The 13622-nt window shown below is 39.4% G+C and overlaps 1 protein-coding gene across 3 annotated transcripts in view; it reads left to right on the forward strand.

The window, feature by feature from the left end:
* The window catches only part of LOC109973913 (chromosomal protein D1), a 33795-nt gene that overhangs the window by 3361 nt on the left and 16812 nt on the right, over positions 1-13622 (forward strand). For all 3 annotated transcript variants that reach the window (XM_020623808.1, XM_020623810.1, XM_020623809.1), the window contains 2 exons: positions 2445-2498; positions 11709-11788. The gene's annotated coding sequence lies outside the window, so the exon portion shown is untranslated. The remainder of the gene's footprint in view (positions 1-2444; positions 2499-11708; positions 11789-13622) is intronic.

Raw genomic sequence — 13622 nt, forward strand, 5'->3', positions numbered from 1 at the left:
CCTCTTTATCATGAGCTATCACTGTTCTCTTTGCCTCTCCTTGAAGGATTACATCTGCTCACATTTAGATGAGGGCTTTGGAAAGGGATCACTGAGTGCACCCAGTTTTATGGGGCCCATGCTTGGGAGAGGCTAGCACATGAAGGAGGCAGGGTGTGTGCATTTGTGTGTGTATCTGTCTGTATTAGTCATGTGTATCTGTGTGTCTGTGCATGCGTGTGTTAGTATTTTGGGGTGTGATTTAAGTGGCAGACGGTCACTCCTGCTTGCATAAATGTGAACAATCATGTTTCATATTCAGAGAATGATTGTGCGATGTTGTTACTTATAAAAGGACCAGAAATGAAAGGAGAGGTGTTAAAATTGTGTACTGCTAAGTCTCTTCTCTTATCTCATTGGATTTTTCACTCCTCCCATTCTTACCCCCTTTTTTTTTTATCCCATCTTGCATCCGTTCATCCGGGTATCCCAAATCTATCTATTGGTCTGTCTGTAAAGACAAAACCTACAGTCGAAGATGTAGTTTGGTGTCTACAAAAGATGAGAGTGGATTTTATCCAGAGTCTAATCTAAGTAACAGACTAGAGTCAGTTTCAACAGGTTTTTCATTTTTATAATCTGTGCATTTGGTCGAGATTACTTTTGTTTGATGTGGTGAAGTTACAGGTAAAGGCAGAGGCTTTGGTGCATATCTGTGATATAAAGATGTCGACAGCAGTGGACTATATAAATGCATTATTGTATTGTAAGTACAGTTGACATAACACTGGTTAGTAGACAGAGGCATACGCTATATGAGGCACACGGTCTGCTGTCGTCTATTTGCCATCCATCCACTGAGTATACTTTCTTCTACCGTGGTGTCAGCCACTGATATCTCCTGATATCGCTTGCCTTTCCCTTATTTCCTCTCCTGTGTTTTATATCTGTCTGCTTTGTTTTTTATTTACACAGCCTTTTGTTATTGCAGCCCACATTTTCTGTATCACTTTTCACAGTTGTTATCTATATCCAAGATTGTTCAGTGGTATCGTTCCGAGGGGAGTGCATCTGCGGTCGATGGTCTTTACTGGCATGGATGTGTAAACGATAAGCTCTGATTGTTTGTGCTAGTTTATGGTATTTTCATCTTGTTTCAAATCTCTGTTTATCACGTGTTTGCGAATGAGGAAAGGTTATAAAAGTTATGTGAGGAGATGGTCTTCAAAAAAAGTTTTGATTAGAAACAGTGCAGACATTATTAAAACTGAGTACAGTAGATATAAACAAGAAAGAAGCTAATTGTATAGCAGTCACAGGCCTAGATCTTTAATAATGTTTAGTGTCTCAATGTGTGGTAAAATTATTCATATGCAATTAATGGATTAATACAGAATGATGACATTTATGGGCAGGCAGCATCACTGCATTTTATGCTAAGCCAACAGGGGAGGATGCTTTTGTTTAGTAGTGTCCTGGCCTTGACCTTTCCATGACCTCTGCTCTAGCTGTTTAGAAAATGAAGATGTTTAAGTTTTTCTGCATGTGCATTTGCCAACTAAAGACAGAAAAGGTTAGATGAGCTAAATCTCCTTAGAGCCCTCAGCTTGCTCTTATATGGTTTCAGATTGAACTTTTATGTTACCAAACCTGCCTAGACTACTCTGTTCCCCTCCTAAGGGGATTTGATGGTAATGCCAGTGTTGTGGGACCCTCAGGTAATGAAATATTACTCAGACAGACCTGGTGTTATATAATCTTACATAACAGAGGCAGCAGCACAGCAGGCTTGTGATCAGGGGCTCTGGAGGAGAAGCTGTATGGGTCTGCTTATGGTATGAACTCACTGGCAGGGTCAGCATACTCCTGAATACCTGGGCCTTAAAGGGGAAGAGGCCCTGATGCCAAAAGGCCGAGAAAGGCAGAGGAAGCAGAATAATGTATTTCTGTGTAATTTTCAAAACTGTTCTGTTCCTGCTTAAGGTAGAGACTAGCTCATATATTGTAGATGAAATTAAAATAATTCCCCTAATATAATTATAGCTTTGCTTAAAAAGAGCGTGTCCTACAGGGATTACCCACCTAACACTAGCTTACATCTGACAGCACGGCCCTGTCTTCGCACAGTGTGTTAGAGTTAGTCGAGGTACTATAGTCCAGTACCGTTCCCATGATTCTGTACCAGTTCTCTGTGAATCTTGTGTGCATCTTATTCATAATTGATGACATTCAACCGCAGCATACATTAATGGATCGAACAGACCTCAGGAATTCCCATGCAAGCTATCTCTGTGTGTAGCAGGTTTGAATTTGTGCTGCTGAATTTGCTGGAAAAGGACACACTGAATAATAGTAGTACAGCAGCCTAATAGACAGGCCTGGTGCGAAGCACAAATAGTAAAATAAAATAAAAATGAAATAAAATTATAGAATTATAATGCAAATTATATGTGTCTGTTTTTCAGATTGAGTCTTGGAGACAACTTGAACTTTTTTACTGAAGATGCCATTTTTATCAGGTAAGGAAATGCTTACTGTTTTATTTCATTCAAAAGTAGTCCATAGAAAAGCAGGCACTTTCTATATATCCTTCAAAAACTGACTTGTTATATAGGTTTGTGCAAAATCTAGTGCTTCACTGACCAGAGTTTTGTTTAATGGCACTCAGCAGTCAGGAACACTTGGTCAGCCATTTTAGTCTGTGGCTCGATCGAAACGTCGATGCACCATCAGAATAATTGAATTACTGTTCCTTGAGTCATTCCGTTGTGATTAACCTCACAGATATGTGCTAACCATGGGCCTATGTGAAAGCAGCAAGCAGACAGTCTTTCATTTTGCTTGCACACCTATGTGAGTCAGTTTGGCGTAACAGTGTTGGCTCTGACTTTTCTTAGTAAGCAACAAGTGGAAGGGTCATCTGTTGGTCATGTCCCAATTATCAGATGTTATTGAAAAGTCCAAGAGTATGGATATAAAGAGCGGCTTGTGGACTTGAAGCTAGCTCTGGAGATGTCTCACATTACATTTTTGTCTTTGTGTTGATGTCACATCCCCACCCTCCCAGTCCAGCAGCAGGAGAATAAGAGCTACATTCTGCCTCGGTGACACAATAGAGCCCTTCTTGCACTGATATTTTCACAATGTGTTTTTGCAGGGCCTTATGCACACTCATTCTCTGCAGGCAGCACAGGCCATCATTTCAGAGCTGATTGAACTGTGCGTTTTACCTGAAATTTCAATTCTTGTCGAAGGTTTTTGCTCAGAAATTTATAGCGGTTTGCTTCCACTGTCAGGATGCATGATGTAAATACACACAGCAGGACATTTATTCGATTTCCAGATTAGTTCATAGCACCTACTCAAATGGGAAACATTAACGCTGATTTATAACCTGCGTAGTGTCTGTAGAATGAGTACATTTGGGAGATTGTTGAAGTTATATATATATATATATCCTGAGTCAGTGACAGTCATGTGAGCCACTGCAGTACAGTATGATGGTGTGGCATGGGTTAACATCTGAGGACTGGAGGAATGTGTCCGGCTTGACAGGGAGAATTCCTCAGTCCTGTGCGACTAGGTCAATGCACTGACAAGAGCACCACCAATTTTAGCATGCACACCGCCACCCTGCACCTCTGTCTCATTGCTCTTCCCTGTCTTTTTCTAATTCTCCCCATCTGTCTTTCTCTGTCTGGCTTCAGGTCTGTCCTTCTGTCTCCCTTCCTTTCTTTTGCATTTCATCTTTTGTTCTTTGTTTGTCTCTGTTAATCTGTCTTTCAGTCACACCGTCAGTTTTACTGTTCTACCGTGCCTCATGTTTTTGTCACTCTTCATTCTGTCTTTTATTTGTCTTCGTACTTTTTGTGGGTGTTTTTTGTATTCAAATAATCAACCCTTTAGGTATTTATACTCCAAACGTCATTATTCTGTCGTTGTCGTCTGGCTTTTCTATTCTCTAGCTTTTTGCCCTTGTATCTTTTTTCTGTCTCTTGTGTTGAGCACAGTGCTGCAGGTGCTTTCAAAGGGATGTGTTGGGAGTGCAGGAGACATATGCATTCTCTGTAAGCTTGTGACTATTACACTGGCATACTTGTGCTGTAACATGCATGTGGTACCTGGTGGTGCTGGCCATGTATGATTTACTGTATATGGTGCCTTTCCACTCACAAGCCGAGAGCTTTCATGCCAGCAATCTGTATTCCTAAGTGAAGGAGTCTGCAGTGTCTCACCTCTTCACTGGCTGACACTGGGGGTGACAGACAGACCCCTGGGTACACAAGTGTTTCCGCTGATGGCAGATGTGGCGATTTGACACAGTTTGAACTTTGCACATGTGCACACTAAATAGAAGCACATTTCTCCCTTTAATACCTCATGTGAAGGGATACTGGCAACCACATCTGGAGATGCCCTTGTTCCTCTGTAAAGGATATTCATATACATGGGAATTACATGTGGAATACCTGGCTTATATTTTTTGCAATTTATTGTTTCACTTTACTTTGTTAAACAGTTGTTCATGGTTTTCCACATTGTAATGTCTGTGAAGAAGCAAAAGTCATTTTAGCATAATTGTTTGACAACATGCCACACCATCTGAACTGTTTTCTTCCTATGTGAGCTATTCATCAACTATTCATCATCATGCTAAATTATTAACTATTATGTCATGTTGCTGGTTCTAGTTTGTCAGACGTGAGGATTTACTGCTTTTGCTTTTTTATATGTTATTGTAAATGTAATATATTTGGGTTTTGTACTGTTGATCAAAACAAAGACTTGAAAACTAGCCTGTAGGAGCTTGTTCTTTTTCACTCTTTTTAGACATTTTGTAGATTAAATGATTAAACAAACTAACTGAAAAAACATTTTCAATAATGAAAATAATCTTTTCAGTCCTAATACATACAACAATTTACTGTGTTTGACAGTGGACCACAGTAACTGTTCTGGCTGTCGTGACTGCACTGTCATGTCCATCGTATAGTCCAGGAATGAAAACTAGCTAACTGGAAAGTGAAGAAAATATTTCTAAAGAAATAAATTCAACATTTCGTAAACTGAACCCAAACAACAAAGTGATATAGTCACATATTTCATTTACAGCTTAAATTATTAGTTGATTAATTGATTACTGGGTCAACAGAAAATCAATCAGCAATTGTTGTGGTGATTTATGAAAGTAAATTGAAATAATTTTGATAACATCAACTTTGGCTTTGAAAAACTTGTGATGGGTATTTTTTACAATTTTTAGTTTTGAATTTGAAAAAATAATCGACAGATTAATCAATAATAAAAATAATTGTTAGTTGCAGTCACAATACATACAAAGGTAATTTTGAGCATAATCTCTGTGACTGAAACTCTGTACTCAGAGTCCTTTTAGGTTCAAACTAGCCAACTAAATTATTACGTGATGAGTTCAGTTGTGTAATAGATATATTTAACATTACAGACATTTTCTGTGATTGCTTGAAGGGAAGCGTATTTAATTATAATTCGCTAAAATGATTTCACGCTCCACTGTGTGTGAAGCTAAACCAAGGTAACAGAATCTTTGAATTAAATTCAGAATTTTGAGCTTTTCCAATAATATCTCAAGTAGCTCTGACAACATGAGTGTAAATCTGTGTGGGTTTGTTTGTGTGTGTGTGTGTGTGTGTGTGTGTTTGTTGGTCTTGCCACCAAGCACCTAAAGTCCTGGCGCTCTCAGTCAGTGAGGGGAGGTGAGATGTGAGTAATAACAGTGACTGATGATGTCACAGACGCCATCGCACCACTTCAGCTGCCCCCTTGATCCGGCTTTAGGATGGAGGCAGCAGCGCGCAGGCACCCGTGGGTAACACGCCAAAGCACATTAGAGGCAGGGAGATGGAGAGAAGCGTGGATGGAACACACAGAACACTGCTCAGGGGGACAGAGAGAAGGAAAGAGAGACAGATGGGGGTGGGGGGACTGTCAGATTAAAGAGGAGAGGGGGGAAGAAAAGCTGAGAGACATGCTGATGTTTGCCTCTCCATGCCTTTTTTTTTGGCCGACTTGTCTGCTTGGAGATGATGTTTTACATTAGTGCCTCAGGTATCTCTCTCTGTCTTGCTCTCTGCAGCTCTGGAGGTTTTGCTTCCTTTATCAGTTAAGTTAAAATACAATAGTCATCCAAGAAGAGAAAAAAGGACCATTGATATGTGGTTAATTAAGCAGCTATGCCAAAGTCATGTATCATGGAAAAAAAACACTGGTTTCATCTTCTCAGACATGACATATTGCCGCTTTTATCTTTTTGAACGAATAATATAAAAGTCAATCAATAGATGAATAAAAATCTAAATAATTATTATTTGCAGCCCCACATAGGAGCTTTATCATTCACTCAGATGGCCCTTTTCTACACATAACAAACACGTTTTTATCTGTCTCCTTCTTTGTCTCATTTGTATCCGTGGTCACTGTCGCTCAACTTTACTCACTGTGCAAAATTGCCAAAAGGTGAAAATGATAGCGTGAGTTCAACAAGGGTGAGATGTGGTTGAAGGACTGCTGAGCTCAGTTGTTATTCTCCTCACAAGCCTGAGAGGTTGACTCAGAAGGCAGCTGTCACTGCCCAGTCCCTCCTTCGCTCCACTGGGCCCATTGAGTGCTACAAAATACGCAGTTTATGGTGATTCACTGGAAACAGTAGTAGCATCTATGTAGCCCTGAGATGCACTGTAGGACACTGTAAAGTATTATCTACGGCCTGACTGGTACAGGGATAATAGCTTTGATGCAAATTTCACATCGTCTGATACAGTCATGGATTGACTCAAAATCATCATTATATGGCTATAATTGTTTAATTTGGAGCTGAAATGATAATGAATCAACATGTTGATACATTGATCCAAATTAAAGATAATTAGGTAACTGATTATTATATAAAATCATTGGTTCCAGCCTCTCAGATGTTAATATTAGCTTTTTTGGTCTTCTATACTACTAATCTTGTAATTTAAAAAACACTGGTCTTTCAAACTGTTGGTCAGAGAAAACTGACACATCGCCTTTGCGCTCTGTGATCTGCAGTTTTCACTCTTTTTTTGACACGTTTTGGTTGGTTTAGCCCAAATCTCTGACCTCATCTGTTAAGTGATCATATATAAAATTGTTAGCATCAGCCATAGTTAAATTGATCACAGTTAAAGCCCTGGTAATTGTAACAGTGAAAGTTGCATCATACTGTATGTTCATCCATATTTAATGACAGGATAGCATAGACTCAGTGTTAATAGAGCTAAATGTTTTCAGTGTTACAATGTAGGATATTTAATTATAAGTTAATTTTCTGACAGAAACTCTTACCTGGTTCTTTAGCCATCCTTTAGGCGTTCTTGTGTTACCTGGAGGTAGCAGGGTAACTGCAGTACATTCAGATTTTCTACTTGAATAGTAAAGATAACTTGTTCAGTGCACACTGGGCTCTTAACGGATCATACTGTAAAGGAAGAAATAAAACATAATCAGATCATAGTTTACAAGGTGAAACGAAAGTGGCTGTTAAATTTAACAAGACACTCGCCAGATAGACACAGTACGCAAGTTCACATTTACAACTGGAATCGATTGCTATAATTATCCTCTTCAATTAAACAATACTGCTTACATCATATATTATTTTATTTTCTCTAAGGCATCACAGAAACTGCACTCAAAGCTAACCGAGGCATTTATCACTTAAATCCACCTCAAGAGTCGAGGAACCTTGAGCTGGAAGTGGAGAGGCCCCTGTTCAGAAGCACTTAGTTGTTTGTGTTTGTTTGCCACTATCACTTCAAAGTCTCATTCAGTTCCGACTCCCAAATGGCTCTTGATTCTTTGATCTCACAGCCGAGAGATGAGCAGATACACAAAGCCGAGCAATCCTGTTTGCAATTTCAAGGCGATACTCCAAAGCAAAAGAATCTCAAATATTTTTCAGAATATGAACAAAGTGCTGCTCTGGTATTGTATGAATAGCCCCGATCCTGATAACTGTAACCGAGCTAATGAATAGTAGAACAGAGGGTAAATGTATTTGTTATAAAAACCACAAATACTCATAAAGGTAAAAGACCAAGAAGATGATACTGATACTGAGGCAATCCTTCTCCTATGTATTGCACAGCTCAAAATATATTCTCAACAATAGAAATATGATATTCGATCAAATCTCTGGTGAATTCTCCCTCATGGCCTAGATGAATATAGTCAACAAGTATATCATATTTCACCACAGGACATAATGTGGCATTAAATAGTTTCAATCATGCATCTTAGACTTGAAATCTTTGACTAAATCCAGGCACAAATACAAAAATTTAGTCTGGTTAGCAGCTTTGAAAACCAGGATAAAACCTAATATCGTTTCATGCAAAGTGCCAAATGTTCTCTGCTTCTCAAATACGGCCGATTTTGTCTGTCATGTAATTGTAAACTGAATATTAGATTGTTGGTTGGTCATAAAGGAAATCTGGTAAACATTATCACACATTATAATAAATGTTTTTAATAGATTTTATTTTACTTTTTATAGACAAAACGAAGTGTTTCCAAAGCAGTTTCCAAAACCTGCCTGTAAAACAACAAGAAACTGGATGTGAGAAGTCTAGCACTTTTCTAATCTGAATGTGTTTTTACGAGTTTGGCTGTAAATATTAAACTCCAGCTGGGAGTTTCAAGTTGAAAGGTCAGAATAAAATCTTTCCTAGGCTGAGATTTCTGATCTTATCATGCTGGGTGAAAAGGAAATGTCTCATTTAGTGCAGAATAGACCCTCACCTCAGTCATCACCAAGGTGATCTGTGAAGTTTCACTAAATGCTAAAATACTCTGATGTTAGAAAATGTCGAAGATGGTTAACTATTGTCACCATTGCAGGAATGGAAACAGTTGAAATAGTAGATTGGAAAAAAAGGGAAATGCTTGACAGAAAGTTTTGCACAGCCATTAATAGTGTGCCATTTTTAGAGCACTTTTTAAAGAGCTTTCCATAAAAACTAAAATACAACAAAGTCTCAGTGAGATTGAAGTTTAAAGATATGAAGAAGCACTGTCCCATCTGATTTTGTTACTAGTGCACACTAAAACCGAGCACCACCAGTGTGATGCGGGAGTGCCGGGCTTTTCTCCTCTGCACTGCCGCTCTCAAGTCTCTCTCTGTTTTTTGTCTAACTCGCTTAACCATCCATTTTATCTGTCAGTGACCTCAGAGCGCTGAGGTTTTGGCTGGAGAGATGAGTGGTCTTTCCCAAGTGGACAGTTAGTCGCTGTGCTGCTGGTAACGCATCACCCCCTCCAACCCACCAGCACCCCTCTTCCTCCTCCTCCTCCTCCTCCTCTGTTGTGCATCACCCCACCCACTCGCTTTCAATCTCTGCTTCTCTCTCCTTCACTCCCTGGCTTAATATTGATCTGAATTCATTTGTTTCCTATTGATCTGCCACTCCACCCTCTGCCGCATTGAACAAACACAAGGACACACTCCATATGCACACATTGCCTCATACATGCACTTGTGCACGTGCAGCACATGTGTGTCTCATACAACACTTACATGTGCACACTAATACACAGAGAAAAAAAGGCTATAAACAGACATTTAACCAACTGTTGTATGTAAACTGCTTTTAAGGTTAATATGCACACACACACACACACACACACACACACACTGCCGACAGACAGACAGTTCTGCAGTCACACACTCTTCAGCTGAGAGATTTCAGAGTCTGAAAACACAAAGGTTTGGTGAGGTCTCAGCTCGAGCATCAGGCAAGCTAATGACATAAAAAGGAATCTAGATTCCATATTGATCCAGCACTTCAGGAGTTAGATGAAAACACAGGCAGTCTAGGCCTGGCACCAGCTAGCGACACAATTACAGCTGCAGTCTCAGGTTTGCTGAATTGTTCTCAGAATCATTAGTACGATAAATGAGAGGAATTCAGTTTGGTGCCAGTTGTTCAGAGAGGTATATGAACCATGGTGTCATCTGTGGCAGTAACTGTGTATTTTTTGAAGACCAGTCATAGTCTCCAGACAAGAATTTCCAAATTAAGTTGACCAAGTTTAAGGCTATTCTATGTTCACAGACAGAATGGGGTATACTAGTAGGCCTATGACCGAAAAGAACCCTGCACAATAGGCTGGGTTGGTGGGGTATTCAGTTACTCCACGTGAATTTGAAGGCTTGTCACACCAAAACACTTCAACATAGTTTATAATAAGTAAGTAATTTGGTTTTCGGGATTTGCTGTTGCAGAATTTTGCAGGATGATGTTGCATTGCGACCTGTCAAAATTGGAGCCGCGTTCAATTTTTATTTATTTTTTTGCCAGACTAGAGCTGCAGCAAATAATTGATTAAATGATTAGTCAGTCGAGATAACTGAGTATTTTTTAACCAGAAGTGCTGCATTTTTGATGCATTCTTAATCCCAACAGCTGAGAATTTGTTGATTTTCTTTGTCTTGCATTATAAAAAATTGAAGATTTTGGGGTTTTGGGCTGTGGGCCAGACAAAATGAGGCATTTGATGCTGTCTCTAGGAAACTGTGATGGATATTTTTTAAAAATGTTTTGTAGACTAAACAATTAATTGATTTATTGAAAAAATAACTGTGAGATTAATCAATTGACAAATGTTGCAGCTCTACGGACAAACCTGTGAGCGTTGCCACCTGTGCTGTCTTGGCAGACAGGTTTCACTGGAATGCATGAGAGGGCTACTTTTTTACTTTACTCAGAGTTACATTTAGTATGGATGCAGCCTTTTAGTCTTTCTATCAGTATTTTCCAACTACCCAGCATGAAGTGAATTGGTTCCTTGATTCAGCATTTCAAATAGTGGGTCTTTAGTAAGTTTCCTGCAGCACCACCACATTTTGGGTCGGTGGTATCAAGTTGCCATGACACTAGACTGTTTGTCGTGCCCTCTGACCTCCTTTCATGACATGCTGTGCTCAGTCAGACTGCATCTTCTGCAGTGGCTTGAGTTCAAAGGGCCGGAGGGAGGAGAGGTGAGGGGGAGAGGCCATGCTTCCTTTTGATAATGTTAGATAAGATGCACTACAGGCAATACTCACTCTCCCTAAGTGCATGCAGACATACATTTGTGGGAATTAATGAACACACATCAACACAAAAGACCCACATCTTCATCTCTGTTGTCTTTCATTGTGTTGCAGTGTCATAATTATTGCATTTGTTTGGCTTGCTGCTGTTTTATTTATGATGCCAGATTGTATTTTCCAGCATTATTAATGTATTATTCAACACCATTGTCTTTAACCATCTCCGCTCCATGTGTATTTTTGTACCACCCTTTCATTCAGTCTTTGTTGATGGCACAGTTCTCACCATTATCTCCCACACTGTTAATCTTTGTCATAATCTGCATCCTTCATCATAAATCCTTACATTTCTGCTGATCACTTTTTGCTGTTGAGTGCTTTATTGCTAATCAGGGACTGGTCTACTATGATTTAATTATCTCATTATATTTATTCATGACTGAGTTGAGGATGTTTTTCTGAAAATGGCACTGCTAGACTATTTGGCCTAGATAAAACTGTAGATAAAGCTGTGTCTGGGTGAGTGACTTTGTTTATTTACTTATCCCAACTTCATGGCTCAGTGTGTTTATTGATGTTCCCCTTCCTGTCCTATGGTATGCTAATAATATGCATGATGCTCTGCTGATTTCAGGAATGCTGTGGTCAACCATAGAAGCTCTCCAGTGATGAGAGAGCCATGGGAAAAACCGCAAACCAGATCCCGATTGAGAGGTAAATACTTTGACAACGTGTTTCTTCCCAATTTATACCAACAAACGCTCTGAATCGGACTAAAATGAAAACGAGAGCAGACAGCTTGAGAGATCAGAGCTAGTGATAATATCAGCTCCAAGTATACAGAGACACTAACTTTTTCTTCTGACACTCTCTTTCTGTCTCCTCTTGTGTCTTATATTTTTACTCTCATCATAAAACACGAAGTTTGTTCTCACTGACAGTGCATATTGAAGCAAAATTGTTATATTGCCGCTACTATAAACAGACTATTTCCCAGCTGTTATGTACCACACAATCAAACCTGTTGAAAGAAGCCATTATGTTGCATGCTATTCAACATAATTGCATATGGCCCCTCACATAAGTGCTTTCTTGATTATTCTCCCTTTCTTTGACAAATACACACTTTACCAAGAATCAAAAATTAGGGTATATTAACTAACAAAAGGTGCTTCCTGTCGTTTGTCACCTACAGAGCCAAACAAGCAATAAGAAAGCCAATTTAAATGGTACATATTATTTAAGATAATTACATATTGGACACATACAAATGCCCTAATTATGGAATAAGAACATTAGTGTACATTTTTTTAAGGTGAGATGTGGTGTGTGCATTCATGAACACACACAAATATACACACATTGACTCTCCTACTCTCACACAACGATGCACACATACATACAGGACATGCACCGACATACTGGCCCACACAACCCAACAGCCATTGACAACTGTGCCCTAGCAACCGTTGGGCATCATGCCAAGCCACTGAGGTTGCCTTGTAGCCTGTTCCCATGGTAACGTTTTCTGCCTTTGTAAATAAGGTAACGAGGAGAGCGGCGAAAAGGGGGAATCTCATTCTATCTTAAGAGAGCTATAATTTACGGTTTGTGAGAAGCAGGGACTTGTCCTGGCCCTGCACACAGCCATCATCTGACTGAGGAAGTGCATTAGCGTTGATGGGTCTGAGTCCTCACTACACAGGCTCAGGTCCAGCTTTGAGAGTCCTAGTTTTTTTCATTGGTGTCTAAATAGTACTGGAAAAGTCATATTTCCACTCTTCTATAGGCTCAGATGGAGTTAAAAGTCAATTGTGTGTGAAAATTATATATTTTTTAATTGAGTGCTTATCTGTTTGTCTATTTATTTGTTTTTCCTCATTGTGTAGTGACCCTTGTTTTATTTTGTTTTTATTTAGGTTTTCATTCAGTTGTTTTAGAATTCTAATTAATTAAATAAGAAGCAGTTGTTTACCAAGAGCGTGTATCTCTCTGTGAAATCGACTGGACCAGCAGCGGTCCTTGGCCTTGAGTTTGAGTACTGCTGTCTGAGGCCTGCATTCCTGTTGAGCTGGCACTTGCCAGACAATTCATAGCTGCGGTTAACAGTTTATTTGCTGTCACTGGGCAGATTTTGCTCCCCTGTGCCCCTACATTGTTTGGGTGGAGCTGTAGTCTCGGCACGTCACTTCTCAAAGACGATGAGTGGTTGAGAGTCACCTGAAATCCTTGTTCTGTCTTTGAGAGCAGAGCCTAAACTGTTTTGTGTATTTTTTTTAGAGTGGTTTCTTCATTAAAAATGTCTTGTTGCGAGGCAGATGTGTGCCTGATTTCAGTGGTCAGTCATTTTGTTTTTTTGCTTACATTTGTCATGTAAAATACCACGAGGTCGTTGCCTTTTGACGGCTTTTCTCTCTGACTGTTGTTCACAGCTGTTTTGTCAAAAGCCATAGTCACAGAAATCATTGCAAAATTGCCATAACATTTACTTTTAGTTTAGTTGGAAACAAGAAACAAGGAATTTCAGACTTTAATTTATGACTGGTTT

This window comes from Monopterus albus, unplaced genomic scaffold (genome assembly GCF_001952655.1).
Source record: "Monopterus albus unplaced genomic scaffold, M_albus_1.0 scaffold310.1, whole genome shotgun sequence".
NCBI classification, from domain to species: domain Eukaryota; kingdom Metazoa; phylum Chordata; class Actinopteri; order Synbranchiformes; family Synbranchidae; genus Monopterus; species Monopterus albus.